Here is a 14,432-nt window from a genome sequence, read left to right on the forward strand (position 1 = left end):
TGCATTTTTTTGCGAAAGCTGGATTGCAAAATTTATTTTGCAAAATCTGTTAAACCAATCCTAATGAAATTTACAGTGTTGTTTTATTATATCATAAAGTTTTTCTGGTTAAAGTATAAAGGTTCTAAGTGTAGCATAAAAGGTTGAAAAACGTAAAATGCTAATACTTGTTTTATTATGGTTTTTTCGCAATTATTGCTATTTTGCAACAAGGGTGACCATTTTTAAAATTTTTAATTAATCCTATATTGTAGGAAATTACATTTCACAATTTGTGCAGCTTTTCTCGAAAACGAATACTTTTAAAATTATAACCAAAAAACCAAGAAAAAAATCGAATTTTTCCTTAATTTTTTGACATTTTGATTATTTCGTAACAAAGTTACGGACCTTTTTGAGTGGGAGGATAACTCAAATATTATTATATGAATAATTTTCAAGCATTTTCTGCAAAAAATATGAATCACCTTTCAACATCCAAATGTACTAATATTTTTACAGATGCGCCCTGGTATATTTTCTTCTGTATCAATTATATTTGCTGATATTTTAGTCTTTTTTTAATGCAATCGGATATACATTTCACTTTCTGTTCAACGTCTAAACCTATTAAGATAGAAAACCATAACCTACGCTATATTCTAACGAAAAATCGATTATATCTCCCACGTTTCAATGTACCACTTTACCTGCGAGACATATTTTATTAAGACTGTCAACAACTATATTCAATATGCTGAGAGTTTGATATTACACTGATCAAATTTTTAAAAGGTCTTTCTGGAAGTTCATAGAGTGCTCAATATTTACTTTTCGTCATATTATGTCATAGGATAGGAATGCAATCTCTAAATAAGTAAAATGCCAATACTATGTTGGTCCGATCGACATGTCTGTATCAAAAATCTCAACTGACTCACAGCTTTATTATTGAGAGCGTTATATGAAATACTTTGTACAAAATAGACAGTTAAAGCGAGCACAGACTTGTTGTCGATTTGCTGCATTATATAATTTTGTGTTTCTTAGTTTTTCATCGGCAAAGAAAATATCTTCGTAGCGTTTGGCTGTTTATGTATAATCTTCTTATATTACTTGTATTATAAGAGGGTAGTAATAATGAATAGTAAATAGTTTTGTATACAAATTGTAGTGGAGGTTAGTAGCAAATTTTGTAATTTCAAGGTTATCCTTGCTAGATGATTCAGTCAGTTTATACTCCACGAGCTCCCTAGTGGGAAAGTTTTGGGGTAGTTCTGATTTCTTTCATTATATATGGATTTTCGGCTGCTGAATCCGAATATGAGGTTTGCGGACAAAATTTCTTGCCGGAACATTGAAAAAATCGCGAGAAAATCTAAAAATTTCAGCTTTTTTCCGCTTTTTTGCTCAAATCTCGAAAACTATTAACTTTTAGTAAATGGTCTGTTAACAGAAATTAAAGTACTTAAAATTATCTACAGACATCACCATTTTTTTTCAGATGAACTGTTCAGTCTAAAGTGCAAGTTGAAAATTGCCGATTTTTAACGGTCTCGGCAAAACCCACTTTTTACATTTCAAAACTTTAGTTTTTATTAGAATGCTGTCATTTGACAAATTTTTCCTAGTTTTCTGTACAAATAATAAATGTTAGTTCATAATATGAATATGGTATGTCTCATCTCACAGCTTCCACGAATCCATTCCATCCTAAAATACTGAGAATGTCTCTGCTTTTCCCTTAGAACCACAGAAGATCAGGCACAGATGGAGTCACAGTTTCAGTTGGTGTGAAAATTCCCTTCAGATATTGATTTCTGATAAACCTTGAGGTTTTGTCCTTTCAAAATGTATTAGTTGACTTGGTGCAATACAATAAATGCCACCCATGACGTAAAAAGTGTGGTATCCGTCGATTTTATGTACGTTAACCCTTTCTGTTTCAACGCTACATATACATGGTGAGGCAGATAAAGGGCCTATTAGAAATATCTCGATAACTAAAGCTAAGAGAATCTTGAAAATTTGAATACAGGGGTTTTGAGGTATGAACTATTTAATGAAAATATTTTCTTCTCTTTGCTACTTCCGGTTATACCGGAAGTTGATTTTAACTTCGTTTTTTTAATGGGACACCCTGTATATTTTTACATTTTTGATTCTTCTCGATTTCTTCTTTCTTAAAATATAAGGTTTTGTAATATTATACAGGGTAGGTTAAAAGATAATTACGTTTTCTTATTAATTTCGTAGAAATATTAACACCCTGTAGGATTGTAGTAGATTGGTATAATAAACTCTATTAATGTTCAAATGATTTTTAATATAGTCTACTATTGTCAAGAGTTATTGGTATAGTTAAACTTTTCATTTTATTATACAGGATTGGTCGAAACTCAATATTAACACCCTGTAGGATTGTAGTAGATTGGTATAATAAACTCTGTTAATGTTCAAATGATTTTTAATATAGTCTACTATTGTCAAGAATTATTGGTATAGTTAAACTTTTCATTTTATTATACAGGATTGGTCGAAACTCGGAATGAGTATTTTCTGAGTTTTCTTAAATGGAACACCCTGTATTTTAGTATTGTAATGAAATTTTACTTTATGGTACTTTTTAATTTCTTAAGCATTCCCTTTACCTAACTTCTTTAATTTGTGAGTTATTGGTGATTAAAGCCAAACATTAATTGCAACACAAAATAGGTGAAATTGTATTAGGTTGGCCGTGAAAATATTCAGTCACAAATATTTTTTTGGAAATAAATAGATATTAATCTATACTGATACTTAAAATTGCCAATAGTGGTTGAGGTATCAAAATACCACCGAAGTTAAGATTGTTGGTGCGATTAACAATTAAGCACAAACTAAAGCAGTTAGGTATAGGGAATGCTTAAGAAGTGAAAAGTACCATGAAATATCATTTCATTACAATACTAAAATATATGGTGTTCTATTTAATAAAACTCAGAAAATACTCATTCCGAGTTTCGACCCACCCTGTATACTAAAATTAAAAATTTAGCTACACTAATAATTGTTAACAATAGTAGACTATATTAAAAGTCATTTTAACATAAATAGAGTTTATTATGTCAAACTACTACAATCCTACAGGGTGGGAATATTGCTACGAAATTAATAAGAAAACGTAATTATCTTGTAACCTACCCTGTATATTATTACAAAACCTTATATTTTAAGAAAGAAGAATTCGAGGAGAATCCAAAAATGTAAAAATATACAGGGTGTCCCATTTAAAAAAAAACGAAGTTATAAGCAACTTCCGGTATAACCGGAAGTACCAAATAGATGAAAATATTTTCATTAAATAGATCAGTCTTCAAAACCCCCTTATTCCAATTTTTCATAATTCAATTGTCTTTAGTTCTCGAGATATTTCTAATAGGCCCTTTATCTGCCTCACCCTATATATGTTTTTGAAAAAGTGGGGGTCTGTATTCCCAGCCGCCGTATATACACGTTCAAGCTGTTATGGTCTCAATTTACCAAAGCCGAAAATATGCGTTGCTTATAAAATTTTAGACCGATTGGTGTCTCAATGCCGTAGAAATATGTCCGAAAATGTTAGATTATTGTTCCCAAAGCCTTAAAATGTTGGCACCTAAGACAGGTCATGCGGACCCATTGCCGTATATATTTGTTTACATATTTTAGATATATGCTATATTGTAGCACTGGTGGAAACGCTTATAGGTAGCTGCTAGAAGGTGAAGCGTTTGTAGCCACAGAAAAGACCAGAAAAAAAAAGAAGCGAATCGAGATACATGTGTGCAAGATGCGGATTCGGCCTTTGCGTAGTGTTATGTTTTGAGGAGTACCACACAAAAGAAAACTTTTGATGTTAATTTACATTACATTACTTTTTTTTAATTAGTTACATTTTTTCAAGTTGGTTTTGCTCTCTGATGAGTACTTTTGAATAGAAAACCTTTAAGTTGGGTTAAAAAAACTCATTAAAAACATGTTTTGATCATTTATTTGTTTATTTATATGCGACGTATACAGAGAGAGTCTGTAATTTGGAATAAATTCAATATCTCAAATATCAACTGTTTTTTGAAAAATGCTCAGACCCGTCGATTATTATTTCAAATTGTCCTTTTTGGCATACAATAATAATGTATACAGGGTGTCCCAGTTTAGATATATGGCGTCATCGTTGATTTTCTTAAATGGCAACACTGTCATTTTGATAGCTATTTTGATAGGGTGTGTAAAGTTAAACACAACTGCAAAATATCAAATTTTTATTCTTTACCATTTACAAGATAATAGAAAATAAAAAGTTATATCTGTAATTTGGAATAAATTCAATAATTAAAATACTAATTGTTTTTTTGAAAAATGCTCAGACCGTTCGATTAGTATTTCAAATTGTCATTTTTGACATATAATAATAATGTATACAGGGTGTCCCAATTTAGAGATATGACGTCATTGTTAATTTTCTTAAATGGCAACACTACATTTTGATAGCTATTTTGATAGCGTGTGTAAAGTTATACACAACTGCAAAGTTTCAAATTTTTATTCCATACCATTTACGAGATAATAAAAAATAACAATGTTATGAAAAACAAGTAATCAAATAATAATTGAATTTAATTATTTCAATTAATCAAATGCTCATAACGTTGTCCATTGACAATTCGACAATAATTGAGGGCAACATTATTAGTACATATTTGCTTAATTGAAATAATTAAATTTAATTGTTATTTGATTATTCATAACTTTGTTATTTTTTATTCACTTGTGAATGGCAGGAAATAAAAAATTTGACATTTTGCAGTTGTGTATAACTTTACACACGCTATCAAAATAGCTATCAAAATGACAGTGTTGCCATTTAAGAAAATCAATGATGACGTCATATCTCTAAATTGGAACACCCTGTATACATTATTATTATTTGAAATACTAATCGAGGGATCTGAGCATTTTTCAGAAAAACAATTAGTATTTTAATTATTGAATTTATTCCAAATTACAGATATAACTTTGTTATATTTTATTATCTTGTAAATGGTAGAGAATAAAAATTTGATATTTTGCAGTTGTGTATAACTTTACACATCCTATCAAAATAGCTATCAAAATGACAGTGTTGCCATTTAAGAAAATCAACGATGACGTCATATCTCTAAGTTGGGACACCCTGTATACATTATTATTGTATGTCAAAAAGGACAATTTGAAATACTAATCGACGGGTCTTAGCATTTTTCAAAAAAAAATTAGTATTTGAGATATTGAATTTATTCCAAATTACAGACTCTCTCTATATATAAAGCAGTGGGACTCTAAGCATAAAAAACCTTTGAGATTGAGGGACCAACATGCAAATTAAGGCTTGGCATAGAAAGGGTTAAAATAAGCGTTTTCGTACACCTGTTGTGTAAAGTACGGCTGGTCAATATTCTGCGGATCGCCTGCGATTGCTGACACTTCCAGATAAACAACGCGCTTGCTCAAAGTCTTGTAGCGGCAGTAAGGCCCAGATAGTTGGTCTAAATTTTGGAATGTAAAAATTGGGTTTTGCCGAGACCGTTAAAAATTGGCAATTTTCAAATTGTAATTTAGACCGAACGGTTCGTCTAAAAAAAAAAAAAAATAGTGATGTTTGTAGATAATTTTAAGTACTTTAATTTCTGTTAACAGACCATTCACTAAAAGTTACTCGTTTTCGAGATTTGAGCAAAAAAGCGGAAAAAAGCTGAAATTTTTCGCTTTTTTCGCGATTTTTTCAATGTTCCGGCAAGAAATTTTGTCCGCCAACCTCATATTCGGATTCAGCAGCCCAAAATCCATATATAATGGAAGAAATCAGAACTACCCCAAAACTTTCCTAGTCAAAACACAATTTTATTGAATCAAAATACCAATGCTTTCTCTTGAAAAAAAAAACAAAAAAACGATCTAGTCTCCCTAGGACTTCAGCAGATATAATATATGTATAACAATTATTAATGAAAGATATACAAGGAGACAATATATCATGCATTCTCTAAAAAAAGAATTTTGAATCTAAAATATGTCATATGAAAAGCAGTTTCAAATGTTTCATTAAAGTCTAAAAAACTATACTTTATATATAATTAAAAAACTAAATGACAGACCAAACCACTTAATGAAAATACTATAGATCTGTTAATATTCTATATAGCCCGGGAGGTAGTGTTAAATTTGACCGGAGCATTTTAGCATGGCTGTTTTCTATTTAATTGGTTAGGTGTTCCAAAGCTTATAAACAAATGATGTGTCAGCTGTCCCAAAACCAGAGCTTTTAGACAAGAAAAGATAAAATTTTAAAGTAGATGAAAAAATCCTACAACTTATATGTCGAATATTTATCTCCGTGCCCTACAATTATAATGGCTTAGTGGTTAGGATACTTGGCTATTGGCTTTCACCCAGGCGAGTCGAGTACGATTCCCGGCGTCGGAAATCTTTTTTGTTTTTAAAATTGACATTTTAATTTGAAAAAGAATTGTTTTTATAATACTTTTTTATATTCTGTAGTATAAATAATAAAAACCTGGTAATATTATAAAAACAATTATTTTTCAAATCAAAATTTCAATTTTAAAAACAAAAAAATGAATTTGTGTGTACTTTGTACGCACGTAAGAAGTTTTACTTCTATTATATGATTTCAACGAAATCAATATACTTTAAACAGTTTATTCATCCACAAGGAAAAGAAAATGTCTGCCATAAGTCATTGAAATGTAAACAACCCAATCCCACCTGTTGGTAAATTTCAATACATTACCTTAGGGCATTATCCTAGTTGCCATGTGACCATCATAAGGCATTTTATTAAAGTATGCACTTTTAACGCATCTATGTTATGTTTAAAGGGTTTTTACCCGGATAGTTTTCTTTTGTGGCTCAGCTAGCATCCAGTTTATCTAACACTAATGATGATTTTTTATAAAAATCGAAAACGTGTTGTTGTGATGTAGCCCTTTAAAGGGATTTTAATAAAATTGTATATCTTTTACAAAGGATTTTTCCAATTTAGTTTATTTATATTTTAGTTAAATATTAAACTAATTTTAATACTCACTACTTTCCAAAAATTGTTATTAAAACAATACCAAAAATTTAAAAAATAAAAGAATAAAACACACGCAAACACATTGAAAAATGAAACAAAGAAATGATTTCTGAACAATAATTATTGTTGACAAAAATTTTAACTGAATACGCATTTTCTGAAAAAAAATATAATAAATATACTTACAATCATAAAATGTATTTAAAAAAATTTAAAAAAATAATAATTTGCATTGGTAATTGAACCTGCGTCTATAAGGTTGTTAGATTTTGAACTCACCTCACGCAGAACTTAGCTAGCGAGACATGTGAATGATGTGGGAAGATATAGAAACTTTACGTTTAAAACTTTTTTTTACAGTAGCTTATTTTCTTAGTTTAATCAAATAAGTTTGATTCTTGCGGAATTGAAATATTAAAATACAACAAAACATAGACTGAAAAAGCAATTTATTAGATATGAAGATTGGTAGAAATTGTATTGGTAATCAAATTATGTAAATCAAAGCATTACCTACTGCTAGGTACCTACATTTTCCAAATAGGTATGTTATGTAGGTCCTAATCTTTTATTACAATACTGCAACATTTAAAATTACGTACCTGTTGCTTTTAAAAACTATTTAAAAAGTCACTACCATTATAAACTTGCTTTTTGTGTCTGTCCTCACAACAATAAAAACTAATATACTGCATACAATTTGTTTACCCATAACCATTGACGTATTAATACAATAACCGACATATTGAACAATTGTTGATAGGTCATTGCAACTACCCAATTAGAGGACGTATAACGTTTAAGCTGCCCCGGGGACCAACATTTTGATGATTTCGCGCACATATAAATTTACTCCCAACGCGCCTAAAGAATTATAACTTCAAAAATATTTCCGACGCCGGGAATCGAATCCGACTCGCCTGAGGACCGAACGCCAGGAGCCAGGTATCCTAACCACTAAGCCATTATGGATGTAAGTCTTCTTCTTCTTTTTTTATATAGGCATTACTCTGTCTGTTTTTCAATGTGCCTCCAGTAAGTTGTCATTCCATCTTTTTCGTGGTCTTCCCACTGATCGTCTTCCTATTCGGGGACTGTCTCTCCCCGTCCTTACTACTCTATTTGTTGTCATTCGGCTTATGTGGTCGTTCCATTCTACTCTTCTGCTTTTCACCCAGTTATTAATGTTGTCCACCTTGCATCTCCTTCGTATATCTGCACTTCTAGCTCTATCCCACAGCGTCTTACCATCGATTTTTCGCAATGTTTTCATCTCTGCATGGATGTAAGTCACGGAGATAAATATTGACATATAATTTGTAGGGTTTTTCCATATACTCTCATATTTTAACTTTTCTTGCCTAAAAGCCCTGGTTCTGGGCAAGCTGACACATTTTTTGTTAATAAGCTTTGCAAAACAACTAAATAAAAAAAACAGTCATGCTAAAATGCCCCGGTTAAATTTGACAATACCTCCCGGGCTAACAGTTCATTTGTTTGGGAACGATAATCACCGAAAATAACGATTATACTGCAGAAATAAGAGTGAGGATTGAAAAAGCACGTGCCAACTTCGTAAAAATGAAAAAGATTTTATGCAGCAAAGATTTGACATTGGCCCTCAGAATAAGACTAATTAAATGTATGCACACAGGGTGCTTTACTATGGAGGTAAATCATGGACAATAAACCGAAATGCAATAAATCGACTTAAAGCGTTTTAATTGTGGACATTTAGAAGAGTGTTAAGGATGTCGTGGGTAGATAGAGTCACGAATATAGAAGTGTTAAGGAGAATAGGCAGAAAGAGAGAAATTGAAAACACAATCAAAAGAACGAAAATTGCAATATCTCGGAAATGTGATGAAAGGCGAAAGATATAACATCTTGAGACTCATAATTCAAGGAAAAATAGAGGGTAGCAGAAACGCAGAAAGGAGACGCGTTTCTTGGTCAAATAACCCGAGAGAATGGTTTGATTGCAGCTGCATCTCGAGGCAACTGTTCAAAGCGGCTGCCTCGTACGTCAGAATAGCCATGATGATTGCCAACTTTCGTCGCGAAGATGGCACTTAAAGAAGAAGAAGTAAATTTTGGTTTTCCAGAGGTCATTATATTTTATATGATTCATATATTTTTTTAAATTGTAGTTATTCTCTTATATTAATAATAATATGTATTTTAAAAGACTAAGTTTTTTAACCTAATAAAAATATTCGTAAAATAAAATATTTTTAAAAGATTTTTAATTGAAAAACTTATTGGCCCATTTTTCTGGTGACACCTCCAAGGCTTCTACAATATGCAAGCCAGATGGATGCTGCAATAAAGACAAAAGGGAAGGAATTCTACACTATGCAATTCACAACCTCCGTCTGCAGCTTGGTAAAGTTCCAAGGGAAAATGGACCTAGTTACTCTATAGGAGTAATACTAATATAAAATAAAAATGTATATCATTTTTATTCAGTTGCAATGCGAAGCCAAAACCGTCTTAATTTTTACTTAGATTAGAGAGTGCAGCCAGCACTCTTATCGACGATTTCACTTCTTGTTAGAGGCTCTTCAGAGAATGCATAGGCTGCTTTCTCTACTCCAGGTAAAATGTTTTCGACATATTAGTCCCCCATTGCAACTGCGACTTCACGTCAGTGAAGTCAGTGAAATCGTCGATAAGAGTGCTGGCTGCACTCTCTTATCTAAGTAAAAATTAAGACGGTTTTGACTTCGCATTGCAACTGAATAAAAATGGTATACATTTTTATTTTATACTAGTATTACTCCTATAGAGTAACTAGGTCCATTTTCCGTTGGAATTTTACCAAGCTGCAGACGGGGGTTGTGAATTGCATAGTGTAGAATTCCTTCCCTTTTGTCTTCATTGCAGCATCCATCTGGCTTGCATATTGTAGAAGCCTTGGAGGTGTCACCAGGAAAATGGGCCAATAAGTTTTTCAATTAAAAATCTTTTAAAAATATTTTATTTTACGAATATTTTTATTAGGTTGAAAAACTTAGTCTTTCATTTAGCAGATGCCGCTACGCACCCACTACTTTCACGTCAGTTGCAATGGGGGACTAACATGTCGAAAAATGTTTACCTGGAGTAGAGAAAGTAGCCTATGCATTCTCTGAAGGGCCTCTAACAAGGGGTGAAATCGTCGATAAGAGTGCTGGCTGCACTCTCTAATCTAAGTAAAAATTAAGACGGTTATGGCTTCGCATTGCAACTGAATAAAAATGGTATACATTTTTATAATAATATTTTGTTGCATATAAACAAGCCTTCAATTTTGTTCAAATCTGAACATTTATAAATTTGTTTTTTTAACAAATATCCTCCAATTTTGTTAAAAATCCTACATTTCTGGATTTCGTTATTGATGTATTGTAATTTATATTATTCAAACAAAACTACACCGGAGATAAAACTCTATTTTATAATACCAAATATCGTTTATCGTGCTGCTGGCTATACATTCATCCTATACGTATATTGTCAAACCATTTTACTTATTAATAGAAAATCAAATTGCCTCTAGCGATTGAAAAATTCATGAAGTAATAAAATATGAACTCCATTTACAAGATGGTGAATAGTAAAAGAGCTCTAATGTCTGACGTATTTTAATAACGCAGAAACGATGTATCGGAATATACAGACTAATAAGGAATGAGATTTTCATTTGTATAGTATGTATTTTATTATTGTAGCTAGTTAAATGTACAGGTACAGTCTGTCAAAGTCAAACGGGATAAATTCATTATTTCGTAAATGAGCGATTTTGAAAATAAATCCCGAAACAGGACGATTTTTATTTTTAAATTATAGTTTTTTGGCATATATATCATACCTACTGGTGACGTCATCCGTCTGGGAATGATGACGTAATCGATGATTTTATTAAATGAGAATAGGGGTCATGTGCTAACTTATTTCAAAGGCAAGTCAATTCTCTATTTAGTAATATAAACCTTAACATAAATATTTTTTCCAAAAAATGTTTTTACTTAAATTAATTGACGCAAAGAAGAAGAATTTGTGTAATTTTTTTAATTCAAAAATACATTTTTATGTCAGAAGATAGAAAAAAAAATTATTTGACAAATATACATTCCTTTTCACTTAAGAGCGTAGGCACAAAACTTTGGACCAATGCTTTTTAACCCGTATCCGGGCAAGGTGGGTCCAACGGGCCCGAGATGCCAATTCTTTTATTATAAACTGATAAAAAAAAATTATTGTATTTTATGATCAGTGAATTTGCTTAGAAGTATGTTTCCTTTAACATAGTCATGAGCTATCCAAAATATTCATTATCATTTTTGAAATTATTGCGTCGAAAGAATTTTGTCACGTAAAAGGGCAATACGGGCCCGTCGGACCCTATTTGTATTTATACCTAAAGTCTAAATCTTTGTTACAGAAGTTAATCTGGCAGTCAGGTAATGTTTTTGTGGATTATCTAAACGACTTTTATGATTCCGGAAATCCAATAATAAAGTCTGAACGTGTTACAAACAATGTAAACATCTCTTTGATATGAACGTCAAAGAAATGCTTACAATAGGTGTTATATCTATTTTAAATGAATTTTAAAAACTGATAATCATACTCCAATTGATAATACAGGGTAAAATAGAAAGCAAACGCGGACCCGGAAGAAGAAGACACTCATGGCTTCAAAACTTACGTCAATGGTTTGGACTAACATCGATCGAGTTATTCAGAAACTCCGCAAACAAAATTAAAATTGCCATAATGGTAGCCAACGTCAGCAACGGACACGGCACATGAATAAAAAGAAGATAATCACTGTTGGAATACAATAATATTGTTAGGTAAGTACCTATACATATTTTGAAATATATAATGGATCTGCTATCAGTCGTTTGATATCGATGTTAGTGTCGACAACTAAGCTCCTAAAATTATATTAGTCCATGTGGTGAGGCCGCTCCCGTCTGGAAAAATTTCTGATTCCGTTTCTTTGTGGATTCCTATTCAAAAATGTCCCCTTTAAACAAATATGAAGGGTGCCGGGCGGATTTTTTGGGCAGAAATTGTTTAAACAATTTTTTTAAACAAATATAAAAAATCACTTTGTTTTGCTCTGAAATATATATTTTTAGGTTTTTTGGGTCATTCTAAACAAGAATGGTTTCTTGTAATTTTTCTCAAAAATTTATAGTTTTCGAGTTATAAGCGATTTAAAATCTGAAAAATGCGAAAATACGCATTTTCGAGGCTTAAAAACTCATATTTAAATTAGTATTTTTAAGGTTACCGTATACTTAAATTGAAGTTTAAACATTCATCTTCAAGATTCTGAAGAGTGATCGCGTCTAACCTTAATTTGAATCGTTGTTTTTTAATAATTAAACATTTATTAACAATTATTGTTAAATATGCATGTCCATCCGATTTTTTTGCCGGTGCGGCGCGCTCTATTCCAAAAATCTTCTTTCTTTGGAACAATATAAATAAAAAAGTTTCTTGACATTTTTCTCAAAAGTTAATAGTTTTAAATTTATAAGCGATTTAAAAACCGAAAATACGTTTTTTTGTCATTTTTCGGATTTTAAATCGCTTTTAACTTTAAAACTATTAACTTTTGAGAAAAATGTCAAGAAACTTATTTTATTTAGAATATTCCAAAGAATCTCAAAAAAATATTTTTTGGAGAAAAATAGAAGATTTTTGAAATTGAGCGCACCGCACCGGCAAAAAAATCGGATAAACATGCACTTTTAACAATTAAAAAACAACGGTATAAATTGTAGTTAGACGCAATCACTCTTCAGAATCTTGAAGATGAATGTTTAGCCTTCAAATTCAGTGTCTGGTAACCTCAAAAATACTAATGTAAATATGTGTTTTTGAGCCTCGAAAATGCGTATTTTCGCATTTTTCAGATTTTAAATCGCTTATAACTCGAAAACTATCGATTTTTGATAAAAATTACAAGAAACCCTTCTTGTTTAGAATGACCCAAAAACCTAAAAAATATATTAGGTCTGGATCCCGCGTATGAAAAAAAAATAGATTAATAGCAAGCTAAAAATTTGTTAATAGCTTGAGGGTGTCTAGTCTGATAAACTTTGATATATGGGAACACTGGAAGAGGGGCAGTTTTAATTGTGGAACAGGTTAAAAATTTGGAACGGTCAGACCACGAAAACGGCACATTTATTTTGTCCGACAGAACAGACTTAAACTCTCCAAACAGAGATTAAACTCTCATGCAAAAATCAGACTGCTATTTATCACCTGTCATAATTCCTGTCATGTGACATATTCTTCATGTTCCACTTATTAAAACTCCCATTTGGTGATAAATAGCACTCTGATTTTTGCATGAGAGTTTAATCTCTGTTCGGAGAGTTTAAGTCTGTTCTGTCGGACAAAATACAAATGTGCCGTTTTCGTGGTCTGACCGTTCCAAATTTTTAACCTGTTCCACAATTAAAACTTCCCCTGTTCCAGTGTTCCCATATATTATGGTTTGTCCGACTAGACACCCTTAACCTATTAACAAATTTTCAGCTTGCTATTATTCAACTTTTTTTCATACGCGGGATCCAGACCTATATATTTCAGAGCAAAAAACGTGATCTTTTATATTTGTTTAAAAAAATTGTTTAAACAATTTCTGCCCAAAAATTCCGCCCGGCACCCTTCAAATTTGTTTAAAGGGGACATTTTTGAATAGGAATCCACAAAGAAACCGAATCAGAAATTTTTTCAGACGGGAGCGGTCTCACAACATAGACTGTATTGAATTACAGTGAAGGTAGATATTGCGAATAAAATGTCCCGAAAACCATTATCAGCTGCAGAACTGCAATATATTGCTAATAATTTATGGGATTCCGATAACGAAGAATCTCCTGAAGTAGGTGGCATTAACAGTGACTCTGAAATTGAAGATCATCTTTCGGAAGTGGAAGTGAAGAGAACGATTAGCAAGTAGTATTGAGTGATAATGAAGAAGAATGTGTAGCTAGAAGTTCCCAGATTTCAGAGTGTGTAATTTTTGAAAGTAATTATGAAGTTAACTGGAAGAGTCAACCACAACCGACAGGACGTATGCGACGCTGCTACATATTAAAAAGCAAAGTGCACAAAGTAATGTTAGCCCCTGTTCATCTGGTCAAAGTGTAGATGATCCTGTTGATTCCTTTTGTTTGTTTGTGAACTAAAAAATTGTAAACGAAATAGTGAAGTGTACAAATAAAGAAGCCAAAAAAGTCCTGGGGATAGAGAACTGGAAATATTGCGACTCTATAGAGCTGTATGCTTTTATTGGACTACTACTAACTGCAGGACACATGAGTGCGAACATCCATATAAT

This window comes from Diabrotica virgifera, chromosome 1 (genome assembly GCF_917563875.1).
Source record: "Diabrotica virgifera virgifera chromosome 1, PGI_DIABVI_V3a".
NCBI classification, from domain to species: Eukaryota; Metazoa; Arthropoda; class Insecta; order Coleoptera; family Chrysomelidae; genus Diabrotica; species Diabrotica virgifera.